At 37.1% G+C, this 18216-nt stretch overlaps 1 long non-coding RNA gene across 1 annotated transcript in view; it reads right to left on the reverse strand.

The window, feature by feature from the left end:
* The window catches only part of LOC131724797 (uncharacterized), a 33315-nt gene extending 15550 nt beyond the window's left edge, over nucleotides 1–17765 (reverse strand). Inside the window, exon 1 of the long non-coding RNA XR_009320316.1 lies at nucleotides 17648–17765. This is a non-coding gene — a long non-coding RNA (uncharacterized LOC131724797). The remainder of the gene's footprint in view (nucleotides 1–17647) is intronic.
* Nucleotides 17766–18216: the final 451 nt, after the last annotated feature.

Consider the following 18216-nt stretch of genomic DNA (forward strand, 5'->3'; position numbering starts at 1 on the left):
TAACAAAATGGCAAATTTATTGGGCTGACGGTAATAAATTGCATCAAGTTTCCTATAAAGGGTTGTTAATACTGCTGCATGTGCACCTAATGCAATTGTAATTCAATTAGATAGGGGGTATTTATAAAGCATGTTTATTTCTTAGATGCATGTACAAATTTTAGATGCGCTGTTCTGAAAATTAGAGATACAGTAGCTAACCAAAACACTTAAAATAATGTATTTATTTCTACTCATTATTCACCCCTCTCCAACAAAGACCTTGAAAAATCAATTAAATCTGAAGCTATGTCAACCGAAACAGCTCCGGGCTTGGAGAGGAAAGTCTGGGTAGACGTGTAGTATTATCTTGCGCGTCGTGGCCGAGAGGGACAATGGGAGCTGAGACTCAAGTCTTTCCAACTAAAGAAGGATGAAAACAGTGCAAGATACATAACATTGTCCTTTAACACTAGAACTACAAATGTCAAACAGCACAGATAGTTTTACATTATAGTCAAAACAGTGTGTTTATTTTAACATACTAAACATAGTGCTTACCTGGAATTCCATTTTCCTCGCTTATATTTTCCCATAATTTCTTTAGATTCTTTATCGAGATATTTTTTGTGCTGCTTATCATAAAGAACAGGCTATTGCTGCACTGCTATAATCAGCCATTCCCCCATCTTGCCTGTGATATTGGGAGCGCAAATGAACATGTAGAACACAGGGTTGCAAAAAACTTTGCGTTTGACATTATTGTTTGTTTTCCTTCAGGATTATGTTTGTTACACTGTTTTTGCAGCCTGCTTGGCAAAAATGATGAACACCAGACTTGAGGGTGGTGTTGGAAGGGGAGTTTGATTGGTTGCATTGTGTAAAATGTTGCACATGTATGCAAATGCTGGGCTTTAAAATGGGGCGGCTTTAGCAGCTTAGAGACGACTTTTGAGATGCAGCGGGAGCTTACGACACTCTGTGGAGCAGCAGACAATTACAGTGCCTCACATTTGTTTGTTTGAGTGTTTTATTTTATACAAGTGTTTTCTGTTTACCTGTCTTTTATTTTGTGCCTGAGTTTCTATTCAATGGTAATTTCCGTTTCTAGTCTTGTAATAGCTGGTTTGCTACACGATTATTCCATAACTTTATTTTTGTTTTGTAATATAATCATGTACAACAGGACTAGCTCAAACTAAAGGATGGAACTTACAACTCTTCAAAGGATGGAACTTACAACTGAAGTACCTTGTGGAGTCTAGTTTGTGCAATCAACACAGACATGTGCAGTGCACTCGCCACACACAGCCTTATTACACACAGCTGTCATGTGTCTGGTCTACTATATCAATTCCAAACTTCAGTCTGTGGGATCTTCTTTGCATAACTCCCGATGGCAACGGAAAGATAAATCATGCTTAGCAAAATTACATTTTTTCTTGGTTTGCACTTGTAGACTGTAGAGTGCAGCCCTTCTGCGTCCACAAGTTGATACACGGCCCGTCGATCAACCTCTGTCTAAGGAAGGCAATTGTTGCCTCCCGGGTAGTAACAAAAATCTTACTTGAGTATGAAGCTGTGGCTGTGTTTGTCTCTGTCCCAAAATTTCTGCAACTTCCTTATCACTTCCACTGTCACTATCAGTAACCTCATTGTAATCACAGTAAGTTTCATCACTGTTTGTTGGTCTAGTACATTTTCGTGTCCAGATTTGTCTTCCAATAACTCTTGAAAGTACTGCAAGACTTGCTGTGCAGTCCTAAACTGTGTTTGTCTGTTCGTTTTCAATAGACAATAAGTATTTTTACAGTTGTTGATAAATAAATCACTTGTCTGAAAAAGTATCCTGTTGTAGCTATTAAAAATAAATGCAAAGCTTTCAAGTTCAACAGCTTGATCATGCACACTAAGCCAAACCCACCGTTTTTATTATGATGGTCAAAATGACAGCTCTGGTATTTCTAGTAGTATAACATATTATATCTCCATACGTTTCTGAAACCCTGGGTCTACTGATGCTTTCAGATATTTAATACATATATTTAGGAAAAGTCAAAAAACACACAGACGCCTAGCTGCCAAAATTTTTTAAAACCGTGTTCGGTCAAAAAGACGGCTAAAATCACAAAGATATTCATGAGGCAAACAAAGACAGCCTCTGTGGCTTCATATATGAACAGCCAGGAAACAAAATGTATCCAGTCGAAAGCCTATTTAAAAATATAGAAAAATGCCCTGCCATCCCCCCCGATGCTCAGGCATTCTACTTACACCCGAGAAGACAGCCTCAACATGTTCTAGATGGGGAAAAACATTGATATTCCAGAGAACCCATGGGCATTCACTACCTGTCTTCAATGATGCCTCGGCTTTCCACTGAAGCTTAACTTTTCAGACGATACACAAATCACTACCTCCAAAGCACAGTGGTGCAAACTCTCAGCTCTGTCAGTCTAAAAAGCCAACACATAATGGCTGTCACAAGTCCAGTCATAGAAACTATTGGACTCCTTCTTCCAGTGAAAGACAAGCATAGTGTGGAATCCTACAACAGAAAACTACAGGCAATCACAACTCCCATAGTCTACACTCCGCTGAAACAACAGCCTCCTCAACTGAGAAAAAAATGAATTCAGTGCTGTATCGCCGCCTCCTGGTGCATCTCTTCAGCATGTTTTTAAACAATGTACATTCAATGGCAATGTGCAATTCAACACATATCAAAAATAAATAGTCGTGTTTCAATTAAATCAATTTACTCAGCTTTTGTGTGGACATTTTGTGTGGACATTTTTGTGTTTTCTAACTATACAAATGTGTCATTCTTAGTCAGGTCTAAAGTAGAGGTGTGCATACACAGATTTTCCCCTTTCACATGTTTTAAGTTATTAGATATTAATAGAACCTCAATGAAAACTGACACCCAAATGGGCATCATGCTACAGTATTAAATATATTGGGATACTGGTTAATTCTCAGGTGTTTTAATTCTCCCATGAGTATTGTCTGGTAAACTTATCCTTCAAATGAGTGCGCATCCCACATCCAACCTGCCTTTAAGAAATCTACATGTATATTTTCCTTTTTGTATCCCTTGAGGATTTTATTAAGAACTTGGCAAAGGTTGATTCCGCCTGGCAAAGACATGCCTGCCCCGTACAGCGCCCCCCCCCCCCCTCCCTCCCTCCCTCCCCCCCCCCTCCCTCCCTCCCCCTCCCCCCTCCCCCCTCCCCCCTCCCTTACTCGCTGCCATTTGTAATTACTGTACTAGCTAAGGTTTGTCGATCCAGCAGCCACTTCGGTGTGATTTGTTTTGGCTGTGCTTCACTGTGACATGCCTGGGAAGGGCAAGGAAAGGAAATGGGTGGAACCGCAACACTGGGCTCCCCCAGAGCAGGTCTGGGAGCAGTCAGTGAGGGATTCTTACTCCAGCAGTTTTTAAAGGGAGAGGGGACCAGCTGTTTTTAATAAAGCATCTGTCTGCTGCTGTATTGTTCTGTCTGGCTTGTTTGGGCTAATGAAACCCGCCCCTCCCCCAATCTCTTTCTTTATATATATGTTACACTCAATCGGACAATTCTGACATTGACTGAACAAAATAACCATTTTGCGATTTGAACATGACCAAATTTGAAAAGACCTAAATGAAATGTTTTTTCAGTGTTTGAGTAAATTATTTTGCTCAAATTGCGAAGAGTAAAATACAGACTAAGAAAAGATCGAATCAGAAGACAAAAACATCTGTCTTTGTATGAAGCGATTTAAACAAAATGACAAACAATCAAAGAGTGAATTGGAGAAAAATAGAACACAGCATTGTTCTTTGTGTAAATATATTTAAACAAATTGCGAAGTGGAAAATGACACACTAACAAAGAGAGAATCAGGGAATAAATGAAAGCTGCATCAGTCCTTGTGCCAAGCTATTTACACATTGCGAAATTAACAAAAACAACAAAACATAAAAGCAAAGACAGTTTCTTCAGTCTTGCACACTCCTAAAAAATGGTTAATATTTGTTTAGGAGATGCCTTACCTTTGTTAATTAATTGACAGTTCCTGTGGACATTTTGAAAATGCTGCTGCATCGATAAATCAACACTTATTACCGGTACCAAAGGGATAAAAACTATTAAAAAGACTAGTGGACAACTCAAAACTGTCGTTTCACGTGACTGACCTCTGACTGGAAACAGATTGTTCATTCATTCATTCACAACTACCAAGTGCAGCTGGTTACAGTGTCAGTTCATAATAAGTGAGAAGCAAAAAATGAGTTCTCGTTCAACTGGCTTTAAAGCTCAGGTTATTTGGGATAACAAGCTTGTCAGCAAAACTTTCAAAGCGTGTGATTTTGTATGCAAAACAATCGATAATGTTTGATTTCTGTGTGAAACTGTAAGTTGTTTATTATTGTTTTTGTTCACCAAGTTAGTTCTGTATTATGTACATTTGTTAACTTTTTCTATTTAAGCCATGAAATTTAACAGTACAAACCAATACCTAAAAGTATAGTGTAGTCAGCAGTTTGTGCACAGTTAGTGGTTGGATTGTTTTCGTAAAAATAACGCTGTAGTTATTTTATTAATTCTTATTTCAATTGAACTATACAAGTTTTTCCAAGTTTGTACAGTACTGTATACTGTAAGTGATTCATTCACTGCAGTTCTTTCAACCGTTTCCATTTAACTAGAAATAAACTTGTAAATACTGTAAACGCGTGAGTTCTGTTACTTATATGCATGTTAATGCCATGGCTCATGTGCACCCGTGGTTAACGCGACACCTCGGATAAGTCAACACTAAATGGCATCCCCATGGAGTGTTGAGTTAACTGAGGTTGACTGTGTGTATATATATATATATATATATATATATATATATATATATATATATATATACAGTATATATAGGATCTACGCTAACTGTTGTTTCTTTGGTTTAAAATTTTGCAAAAATCTATATATTTTGTTTCTTATTTTTCTTTTGTACATAGCACTTGAGAAGTTTCATACAAAATAAATGTAATGGAGGTTTCTGTTTTTTTTAATCATCAACAGAAACAATTTATTTTGGCCACATAAGATATCTAGGTGCACACTGACAAATATTAGGCACACATAAAAAACAAAATCTCCAAAAACTACACAATCTTGTAACAACAAAGAAATTATTGCAAACCGAGTTCAACACTCAAAGTATAGCCTCATCCCTCACTCTTGAAGACCAATACGATATAATCTTCTTATTCAAGTGCAGGGAATTTAAGTTCAGGGACTGGGTGCAATTTACATAATCAATAATAAAACCACCGATGCTTTTTCAATCAATCGCTGCAGTTAACATTGAATTAGCCTGATAGATTATTATTAAATTATTATTGTGGAAAAACTATTGGATTAATTGTTATATATATAGTCGTTCAGTATGTCAGTATAGCACCTCACAGAAAATATGTTTAGTTTTTGTATTACCGTGCCTGTTTAAATATTTAAACAAAAAATATGAACATTATTACCTAACAGCTAATATATATGTAAGGTATAAACCACGACGGGGTTCCCATGATATATACCACGCCTGAGGAGAAGTGGTATATATCATCTAACCGCACGGCCCGAAGTGGTTTATACCGCTTATAACACGACTACCTGTCATTTGTTGGAAGAACAATAATTAAAATAATTAAAACACAATTGAATTAAGACAAAACCAGAAACTTTTATTGTGTACACATCTGCAGTGTAATATAGTCCCAAATTTAATTTAATTGAATTCATTGTTCGCTTATTAAAAATATTAGTTTATTGTGAATTTCTGCATTGAAAGTGCCATCTCACTATAAATTAGAGGACTGAGCACAAGCTGTGATGATGGGTGGAGTTTCAAATGACATTAACCCTTAGCAGTCCTATGTCGGACCAGGTCCGATATTACAATTTTCCCTTTCCAGTCTGATGTCGGACCCTGTCCAACATCTTCAAAAAGATGTAAAGCACAGGTCTCTAGTCGTTTTTTCTCCGGAAAAAGCCGAGAAAACCATTCAATGGCTGAGTGAGACAGATAGGAGCCGAGAAAAGCCGAAAAAAGGGCGGATCTGAGCAATACACATAGCCCCGGCACCACAGAGATAACATGGCCATAAACAAACAAGATAGCTGCTTCCGCATCCAGCACTCAAAGAATATCAGACATTTGCATAGCTTTTTGAGATGTTATAGTAATAAAATAATGACTTGGATCGCATTATTGAGGAGTTTGGTGATAAAACAAGTGATCAGGAGATGATTTATCAGTATGCATGACTATGAAGAGGTATGTGAAAAATACAGCGAACAAGGGGTGGGGCGGGGCTGGAGCTGCAGTACTGAGTGTCCTGTTGATATGCAGTGCCTTTTAAACCTGTTTTACTGTGAAAAAAAATACTTTTAAACAGCGTGTGTAAAATAAACAGCACATGTAAAAATAAATTGGACCTGACGCGCCTCACAAGCACTGAATAAATGGACCGCTAAGGGCTAAGGAAGTAAGGAGAGCAGCTGCGATGGAGACTGATGATCTTGAAGTGAGTTTGTTAACTCGATATATGCAAGTCACACATATTCATCCTTCTGGATCGCAAAATATTTTTTTGTTAGTTGTCGGACACCCTTCTGTCCAAGTCGTGCCAAATTAAATTGACGATCGAACCAGACTTTACACACCAATCTGACCGCGGTGTCAGGGGACAGTACCTCAGTTTCCCGCAGACACTTCAAATCCAGGCCGGTAATTCAGGGGGTGGTGTCTGGCCTTGTCTTTACCTGCTTTTCTAAGAGTTTTCCTGATTGACAGGAATATTATTGCTGGTTTTAAAGTTGCTGTCAGCAGAGATGTTAAAACTTCTACTATTAAATGAATGCCCATATTCTTTTCATTAAGCACATTAACCAGCCCATGCTGTATTTATTTTTGTGTGTGTTTTTTTTTCAATCTTTGTTTTTTTTCTATTTCATTTAGCTGTTCCTCATCTACTGTTATGTGTATACTCTTGCTGGTGCTCTTATTTTATTTATTTAGTCTTCCCGAGGGGTATTTAATTTTCCACTGTGAGCTGAGTCTGCAGTACATATTGAATATATGAATCAAGAAAATAAGCGAGGCAAGGCTGGATAGTAAATACGACTTTATATATTTTGTTTAAATATAGCTGATACAACATACGTAAATACAGTACATATTGACTTAAGTATTTTGTTTAAATATAGCTGCTACTCCATAAGTAAATAAATAACATACATAAATAAATAACAGAAAATGTTTTTGAAGTTCATACTGCATAGTTAACAAAGTTCTTTTGGAGTACAGCTATCTGTGTGACTTACTGACTGTTGCATAATTCCGTTTATATCCATTCATCAAGTTGCATTTGTTTGAATTTCAGAAAGTCAGAAAACAGTGACAGTGATGTTTTAATCAGCATTTTAGGAGCATCTTTCTTTTGTAGTATGTTTTGTAATTCATTTTCTGTTAAGTCACAGAATCTCTATTCAGCATTTTTTTCACATTTCGCCATTTTCTCTTGTTGTGAAGAGTGGAGATAAAAGGCATTCCTTTGAAAAGGGGTGGGACTGACAGCGATGTGAACCAATCACTTGACAGATGGAGACTATTGCCCGGTGGTGTAAGGATGTTAGGGTTCAGTCTATTGCTCCTATGATGAGGTTTTAGTCAATCACAGGCCAGAATTTTCAACCACTGCTTCATATGTATATATATATATATATATATATATATATATATATATATATATATATATATATTATATTATAGTGGTATCATAATTTTAGGGTACAAGGGGACTGGCCCAGAACGGTGCCTTTTTCTGGTTTGGTGGAAAAATATGACTTATGAGTTATAGGGTTTTGAAATTTTGGTTCTGAGCATGCTCAGTACAGCTCTTGCAGTTAGATGTTTGATCTCAAAATACGAATTGGCCTCACGACAAAATATCCTTTTTTGCGAGGGTCTAATCTTCTTTTGTCAGAAAAAAACTTTGTTCGTGTGGCGGACATTTTTTCTTCAGTTTAAAAGAAAGAAAAAAAACCTGAAAATGCCTGAAAATCATATATCTTTAATAAACCATGACATGTCTGTATATCACGAAAAAATCAGCTGTTCTGGCGAAAATAGAAGTACTCTGGTAAAAAAGGAATTTAGAATTTCATTTTGTTTGTCGTGAGGGGATCTTCTTTTGTGAGGTTCTTTCATTCTCGCGAAAAAAGATGTACTCTGGCTAAAAAAGAATGTGGACAGCCACCGCAGAGTCCTCGGGAGAGGTTTGCTCGAGACAGACAGCACTTCCTGGGGCAGCAGTGTGAGGTACATCCTTTATATTTTAATTGCTGATATCTCAGCCTCTGTTCCATAAGAGACCCCTCATTTTGTTCCTCTGCTCTCCCTGTAATATGGAACCAGTGAAAAGCAAAAAAACAAGCATTAACTGCCACTGGGTCCTTGGCTAATAATAAGGGGCAGGCATGAAGCTGGAGCCTGTAGTGTAGAGGTTAGCATGTTTGCCTAGCACGCCAAAGACCAGTGGATCGAAAACTGGTGAAAACTTTTTTTATATTAATTATACTTTTATACTAACATAATGTATTAGTTTTTGTTCATACTAACAGTGTATTACATTTTATATATTATATATTTTAATGGTTATAGTACAATTAAACTTCCTCGCTTGAAAACTATCAACTATTAAGTTTTTACTTCTTTTTTTTTTTTTTTTTTGCACTGGCTACAGCAATCTAGTATGTCTAACGAAGTCAGCACAAAAACATGATTGTTCACAAAGTCACTTGCGAGCCACTATTGCACTCAAAACGTTTGGACAAACCGGGATTGATGTTCAAATGCAGAAGCGTAAGGATACAACACATCACAATGAGCAAGCACAAAGTGGCTTTCATAGGGCACAATGAAAGCACCATTTCCTCAAACAGAGATAATTATGTGGAATTACTTTATATGACAGCATGTTAAGCAATCACTTGTCAATAGCCACAGTATTCTTGGGTACCTCTAACAAGATTCCGAACGACTTCATCTCTTCGGTGTCTCAGGTTTTGCTAGATGCAATAAAAAGAAGTAGTACAGGAAGCCAAGTATGTAGCTGTAATGGGAAATGCAGCTCAGCTGCCTTGTGTTTCCAGGTATGTGACTGACAGTGGCCCAAATGAATGGTTGTTCTATGAAAATGTGTTACATTTACTAAAAAGAAAATAAAAAATGCTTTTAAAAAGAATAAATTCCCATTGGTCTTTTTTTTTTTTTTTTTTTTTTTTTAAAGATTATATTGATTTAGTATTACTATGCAGGACAGCCAGAATAAGATAGTTACCTTCCTTAAATGTGGACGGATTAATCTACCAATTAATCAGCTAATGCCCATAGATTAAATAATTAACAATGAATTGAGTGACAGCCCTAATTATATTGTTATATATATATATATATATATATATATATATATATATATATATATATATATCGTTTGCCTGTTAAACACACACCCTGACACAGAACTTGCAGTTTCATAGCACTTTTATTATTTACAAAACAAAAATAAAACAAAACAAAAGCCTAGCTCCCACATAGAACCTAACTAAACTTTTAAGAGTCCTTAACTAGCACACTGGACGGCTAAGCTGTTTACCAGCCAAAACCACCCTTTCACACAGTTTACAAGTTTTAAACTAAACTACTGTTCACACAATACCTTTCTATTTGATTACACACAGCACTTTCCTTTCTTACCAGCTCCCTAGCAGTCTCCTTTTAAAGGCGCTCCTAGCTCTCTTTATATTCTGTGGCTGTTCCCAATTGACACCAATTATCTCATTTGGGAACAGCCACATTCTCACATGTATTTGGCAGGGATAGGAATTAACCCCATCCCTGCCAACCACCACTAAAACACATAATACCCACACTTTATTTACAGGCAGGGCACTTGCTCTGCACACTTTATATATATATATATATATATATATATATATATATATATATATATATATATGAGCATATCAGTGAGGGGCTTAATATCCTCCCTGCCAAAAATGTGTATTATTGTTAATTATCACCTGCACCAGCTATTATTGTAAATTAGAGCCAGGTGCAGGGTATTAAAGGAGAGCAGTCAGTCTCTTTGAGGCTGCTGCTGTGTGAAGAAGCCCGATTGACGGTGTGTTCAATTGTACTAAAAGGTACTGTGTGAAACTGGTTTGTTTATATGCCAGGTAAACAGCTTAGCCGTCCTCCGAGTTAGTCAGGGACCTGCATACATTTAGGTAGTGCTCGAAAAGAGTTAGGTGTTTGTTTTCATTTTTATTTGTTTTGCTTTATTAAAAGTGTGTGCAAGCGCTAAAATCATAAATCTTGTGTCTGGGTCTATTATTCAAGGGGGAAAATGAACCCGAGCCGTGAGGCTCTGTTACAATATATATGATGGTACTATGAATACATTCCAAATTAAAATGTCCTTGTATTATTATTATTATTACTATTATTTATTTATTTAGAATGCAGTTACTTGGAGACATGTCCTAGAATCCTATTCCAATACTGTACATTAAATAAAAGCTTGTTGACCCTGACAGGGTATGGGATTAGAAACTAAGAAACTGCTACGTTAAAATATATATATTGTATGAAACTTTCTTTTTTTTTTTTTTTAACGCCCTTAACTGAGTTCTGAACACTGATAAAAGTGCACATTGTTGCACACACTTACTGGTAAAAGCAGTGGTGTGTGGGATTTGTAGTTTTTAGAAATAATGCTACAATGGACAACCATTAAGAATAATTGACCACATAGCCTTGACCTCCTGGGTACTGTTACTAAGCCACAGTCTAAACTGTGCTCTCCATCAACCACACTAAGCATAACGTATCCAGCAAGATTTTGGCATAAATTCCGAAGCCTAAAAGCTTTCCTATCGCCAAGCCTGGATAAAACTAATTTATTTTAAACCTCATTTTCTTAAGTTTAAATGTAGTTTTGCTATGGTCATGTTGGGTACATTTGGTAGATCATTTACTGTACCTTATAGTAATACTGTCTGTATCCCACAGAATTGCACTGCAGCAGCACTTGGCAAAAGTCCTTTTCTAGACATTAATGAATACGTTTTTAAATATTTCATTACTACTAATTGGACTTCTGAATACCAGCACAATAAATCATAAATTCAAAGTAAAATTTAGAAAAACAAACACAATAACATACATCATCTTGCATTAATCAATAAGGTATGTGGTACAAGCCAAAAACAAAGAGTGTTTAGTTGCGAATGAGTTTTAGGTGGCTATTAAAACTGGGGACTATATACAACAGCAAGTCATTTTGACTGTGGTTATTTTCAACATTTTGCTTGTACAGTTTTATTTTTTTATTGGAGATATATTTTGCCATGTATTCTCAATTTTATTTTTAAAGCTAACTTGAAACAGCTATGAAAAAGCAAATACATGCACACAGTACCAATAACTTAATTAATTGGTCAAAGAAAACAGGGCCACACCTTGCATCCCAGTAACCTCTGTAAATCTGTCACAATAACTGTTTGATGATAGTGATGCAACCTGTTTTAAAAAGACACACATAAACTTCCAGTTTGTTTTTAGAAAGAAAAGACTAGGAGGCAAGTCAATCAAACTAACTTACCTGCAGCATCATACTGCAAATTCCCACTCTTGACTTTCCTTAAACTTCCCAGTAAAGGGGGAGTTGCAGGGAAGTTCGGGAAAGTTCAGCGGAGTACAACATATGCAGATTGGGTGTGGTTTGGGAGTGGAGAACAGCCAATTGTTCTGCATGTTTTTTCTCCAAACCACGTCACCCATGCTTATTGTGTATTCTGAGACTGGTGTGAATTCAATTTTCATTAGTAAAAATAGAGTACAGTACATTTCACCATTCAAAATGTGCTTACTTTTGTTAAAAAAAAAACATAAACTAACAAGCCATTTATTTGGCAAGGCTGCTATCACAGTTTTTTTTTTAACATAGCTGTAGTTTTGTTTCTAGTTTCATTCTTCACTTATTGTAATCCCTCTTAGCAGTTATCATTAAAACACTGTCACGCATTAAAGTATGCCCTATTGATCCATGTTGCAAATAAATAATATATTTATTTATATGTACCTAGATATACAAATAAACAAAAAATAACATACTATTACAAAATATGGACAGGATTAATTCAGAACCATGGCTAGCCTCTATATATGCACACTTGCCTCAGTAAAGGGACCTTGTTTTCCGACCAACATCAGTAGCCCAATGGATAGGTAACGTACCTCTAATCCCAGACATACAATTAGCAAATCCGACTCAATTTTTCATCTTTTTAAAGGTATTACTCATTCAATATAGTTGTGACAGCCTTTGTTTACAAATTGCATTTCAGTAGAGTTAAGAATTGTAAATCTTAGACAATTGTAACTTCAAAGCGACTCTACTATGTAGATTACACACCAGAAACCCAGATATCTTATACATAACGTGCCAAAAAAAACCAACATTTTAGAAGAACACCTCAATTTTAACTAATATTCTGTGGGCTGCACTTCACCTCAGTGACACTTGGCTTGTGCACTGGTGTTTTTTTAAATTTATATTTAAATCTATGTGTTTCAGGATATTTATGATGTTTTATTGTATTCATTTTCTGTCTCTGTGTGGTAAGTGATCGGTGGTCTTCAGAGGCTTATGAGATCTACATAAGGAATAATATTAAAGACATTCTCGTTGCCCAACAACATCTGGAACCAACATCCTAAAGAAGGACTGTATTCCAGTATCCAACCCTACCATATCCTTTGCATATATTGAAAGAAAAACCAAACAAACTGCATTCTGCTATACAATGCCAACTATTGTGTATAATTATGTTATTTTTTAGGCCTGAAGGGGAGGAGGCTGAAGGTCTAGGGCCCATAGAGATTTTTTCCTTTTTACATTTTTTTTTCCTTCCCTCCATTGCCACACAAACATAGATCACATTATTTATTTATTTTTATTTTTTTTTTGGGGGGGGGGGGGGCGGTTAACTGTTTTTATTTTTATATTTTTCACATTCAGCAATGTGTGGTGGTGTAGATGGCCATAATAATATATGTATTTACACATATTTTTAATTCTCATTTTTGGTTTGGTTTTGGTTTTGTTCATCGGGATGAACACAGTGCACCCATTATGAGTGAATAGGGATTCTCCGCAAATCTCTCAGCCCCTCTGTTGCTTTGGGGGGAGTATACGATGCTCCTCTGCCTAATCATTTTTCATATCAAGGGGATATTTTTCAAACATTGGCAGGTACTAAAAAGTGATCATTCCTTGAATTCCATAACATAAACTGCCCTGTATTGCTTTTAAATGAGCAAAAACATTAGACAAATTGGTTCATTCATTTATTCTAAAAGAGGACAAAGCAATTATATATAACATATATAACGTTACATATAACAAATGAACATATATAGATTGTTACTGTAATATGACAATTGCATGTGTTGAATCAACTAATGTTTAATAATATATGTAGCAGATTGTTGCTAAGTATCTGGAATGTGAATGCATGGGTTGCTATATCATTATTTCTAGTAACTGGATAATGGTGATAAATGACAATCAGTACCAGGTGTATTTAATACTCATCAGGTCAACATATGATGTTCTCCCATCACCACAGAACCTAAACCTCTGGGTAGGAGAGGATCCCTCATGTCCTTTGTGTTCATCACCTGCAACATTAAGGCACATTTTGACAGGATGTAAGGTGGCTCTTAGCCAAGGACGGTTTACTTGGCGCCATGACCAGGTGCTGCGATGTTTGGCCTTAGCATTGGAAGACAAGCGTAACATGACCAATAAGTTGCCACCTGTTCCATCAAAACATTACACACAAAAGACAACATTTCTCCGTCCAGGAGAGCAACCACCAAGAAAAGGTGTTAAAACCAATCCTCGCCCAGGACAACTGGAAGCTGCTACAGACTGGAAAATGCTGGCAGATGTTGGTCAACGGCTTATTTTTCCACCTGAGATTGCTACCACTAACCTTCGACCAGATATTGTCTTGTGGTCTAGATCAGCACGCCTTGTTCACCTGGTAGAGTTAACAGTGCCATGGGAGGATGCTGTAGATGAGGCATATGAGAGGAAGAAACTGCGGTATGCTCAACTAGCCACTGAAGCGGAACAGCGAGGATGGAGAGTCCGGGTTTACCCAGTGGAGGTGGGTTGTCGAGGATTTGTGGCACACTCTACAACCCGGTTTCTCAGAGACGTCGGATTCAGTGATGTCGGACAGTGAAGAACTTATCTGAAGCAGCAGAGAGGAGCAGCAACTGGCTGTGGTTGAGACGGAAAGATTCTGGCTGGGGATCTCAAGCACAATAGAAAGAAAGAAACGCTGATGTACGGTTAAGTAAGCTGGGCTGAGTTGAGTGGGGGATGGAGGGGGGGTGATGCTGGGACGCCAGAATCACCGTCGAGAACTCTTGAGGTGTCGTGGGCTAGTCGACGAAACACCGAGGATGGAAGGTGCCCACTTGAAAACCCCAGAGAAGTACCCTACTCAGCTCAGTCCAGACAGTTGTCATACTGATGCGCTGGGGAGGCTGCACTGTGGTTGATCCCTAGAGCCAGCATCGCAGCCGTTGTGTGTGCTGATGCGCTAGGGAGGCAAAATAAGCTGATCCCTGGAGCCAGCATTACACTTCAGCCATCAACACCTGACAGAAGGATATCTACATCATCATATGGAAGGAAGCGCAAATGGATGGAGACACCTATGGATCACATTAGTTTACTGTAAAGCTACGTCTTAGTTGGTGCTTATCTTGGCGAGAGCCGAGTTCATATCAGCATGAAGTTTTAACATCTACTCTCGTGTAATGGAAATCATTAATAGATCTAATTAATCCTGCTTTCAATACGCTCTGATGAAGACAACATGTCGAAACGCGTCAGCATATCTGTTTTTTTTTTACCTTGTTTTAATGAATAATGTATGAATGATTGAGAGACACTTTTGGGATATAGACTTTTATTTAGCGGGAGTTGACGTATTTTCTCTTTGGAGGTGGCAACATGTAAGAAGTGTTTTCTATTTAACTTTTCCTGGGACAAAGCACCTTGTGTCTGATTAAATGGACTAAAACATCTAAGTAGCGCCGGCATTTATACTTTATATATAATTTAACAAGTAATCACTTTGAAATATTGAGGAGGCACTGACTCCCTTCCTTCTCCAGGGAGTCCACTGGAGATTCCAATTGGAGATGTATAGAGGTGTAGCCATTATCAATCTGCAGTGCAGATACATTATCCAGTGCTATACATTTTGGCACTTATTGTAACATGCACCTTGTATATAATCCACACATCATGCATTAGGAATAAACAGCTTGGTGCTATATTCCTTGTATGATGCACACCTCTCGTACAACATAATAAGTGTCTCTCATATGACATCCTAGTATTGAAACTAACAATAAATCATCATTTTAATTAAAGTTGGTATAAATATAAACATTGAACAAGAGACTACAGATACATCAAATAGATCTTCAGTGTATTGCTGTTTCACAGGGTGTGTTATGTAGTCATGTGCTAATGTTATTGGATATGCTGATATGGCATTTTAAAATGATTTATTATCCCACAGATTTAGCCATTGAGTTAGGAGACCACACACATATTTCTCCTTATTAAAGTATTAAAAGTTACAATGGAAATAATTATATTAAGCTCAGTTACATGCTAATTGACAAGAATGCATACTCTAGTTCTTTATAATGTAACCACTGACAGTGTGCAAACCTTAAAAAGTTAAACTTTGCGAACTTCAGGCTTTGAATCAGAAAAAGTTCTCACAAATGTAAATTAGTTTAACTACTAAACAGAATTATAAATGGATATATCAAATAGAGCATGCACATATATGTAATATAACCACTTGACCACAATGAGGCTGTGTGGTCTAGTGGTTAAAGAACAGGGCTTGTAACCAGGAGGTCCCCGGTTCAAATCCCACCTCAGCCACTGACTCATTGTGTGACCCTGAGCAAGTCACTTAACCTCCTTGTGCTCCGTCTTTCAGGTGAGACGTCATTGTAAGTGACTCTGCAGCTGAGTTCACACACCCTAGTCTCTGTAAGTCGCCTTGGATAAAGGTGTCTGCTAAATAAAGAAATAATAATATATGTAAATCAGCTACACCAGTTATTCATATTTTCAGTATCATGGAATCTCCTCTGAGGAAATGTAATGGTTGACTTTGAGTTTTTGGTTTTTAGATGATAATGATCAGAAAGCCAAAGCAACTTTTAATCAATCAAATGTTTTTTATGATTCTCAGTTTTGATTGCATCTAACAGAGGTGCCATTCCCCTTGCACTGTGGAGTTGGGATGCTTTGTTATTGTTTTTGTTCTAGTTAATTATGTTATCCAACATCAATACCGTAAAGATGTGTTAGCTTCCAGAAATGTTACTCAAGAAAGTTATCAACCAGGTTGTGTCAAACCCGAAAATGAACGTGCTACAGTATATATCCAGCTGTGTAGATTCGTTCCCAAGTGAGAATCTTCTACTTTACGCTGTGTCATGTGTTGCTAACAATAGATGATTTATTTCCTGTATTATCATCCTCAATACACTATAAATCAGAGCGCTGACTATTCATACAACTACTTGATGACATTCCAATGCAATTAAAGTTCTAATTACCGAAAATCATTTTGCTATGTAGTGTAACAGTTTGCCAGACACTATTAAAGCTCCACCAGCTATCTTGCATTTTAATTCAGTTGTTTGACTGTCCCTGTAATTGTTTTAAATATGTATTGGTTCACTCTTCCCCAAGGCATTTTTGAACACGAGAATGTAATGTTGAAATGACATCCTGATTGGTGGGTGAAAATGGAATAGAATGGAATGTTTGGAACATTATTCAGTGATACTCTTGTTTTTGTAAAGTCAAGATTTAGTATGTGCATGCACATATTGTACAGGGAGTTCTCATAACCACATAACAGGGAAAAAACACCAATTACTATTATCATACACCATAAACAATTATTGTGCACAAGCTGAACAAATGCAGTATTTTTGAAACAGTTACAGAAATCTCTGCTTCAATTCTCTATGGTGGGGCAAGTCCAGCTTTGCAGCAGGTCCTAGTGCCTGTTACTTTAAATAATGATTTTGTTCTACTTTAAAATTTAATTAATACATTGCTCTACTCAATACAGAAACAAACCTGCCACTGACCTGCAACTCTTGGGCTCCTGTTGTTAATGCCAACAGGCTGTGTTTCAGGGTGTTAGCAAGGGTTATGACAAAAGATGTAAAATCTTAGCTCAATACCATTTACAACATGGACTAAGAGTACATAACACTTTATAGTTTGATCCCAAAGAAGATAATTCCAGAGTCAGGGTGTGTTACAGCTACCATAGACCACAATCTGTAGGACTTGAATAAATGGTTAATTAAGCTTATCAAGCTTTCCCAGATAAAGTGGATAAAAAGATGCCCCCAAATTTAGATGACTGATTGGCATTATTGATGTATTTTAAAAATTGCAAATATTTTATCAAAAAAGTGCCCTTACCAGTATTTAGTTTTCTCTTCTGCTCATATGTTTTCATACTCCCATCGTGTACACACATTGACTGCGATTTGCTGATTCATTACCCTTGCCAGGACCTCACAGTAAATCACAGGATGAATCTCAGTGGGATATCCTGTGAAAATATTATTAAAATAAATACACCATACCACACTGTGCCTACAGAATTAAGCAAGTTTCAACCAAGTCATAGTCCAAATTTAGCAGACCACCTTTTAGCCCTGTAATAGTGTAGGACTGATGTGTTGGCTATCATTTGTTCATATTCCATTTTGTATATATTTGTAGCTATTCCCACAGCATTGGGGGGGTCTTTGTATAGTGGCCTGGTGTGGTCTGGAAAGAGAATGCTGAAATTGCAATTCACCCTTAAATACCTTGTCCAGGCTCAGCTCTCCTTATTAGTTCTGCAGTAAAGCCCTGTTACAGTTTGGTTGGAGCAGCTCTTACAGGCCACAAGCAGAAGTGCTGTTGCCGGGGAGCCATGCCCCCTCACTTTTTGACAAAAGACAACTGTGCACAGTGGAAAAGAAGGTGCTTGTATAGCACAC

Source organism: Acipenser ruthenus, chromosome 3, assembly GCF_902713425.1.
Source record: "Acipenser ruthenus chromosome 3, fAciRut3.2 maternal haplotype, whole genome shotgun sequence".
Taxonomy (NCBI): domain Eukaryota; kingdom Metazoa; phylum Chordata; class Actinopteri; order Acipenseriformes; family Acipenseridae; genus Acipenser; species Acipenser ruthenus.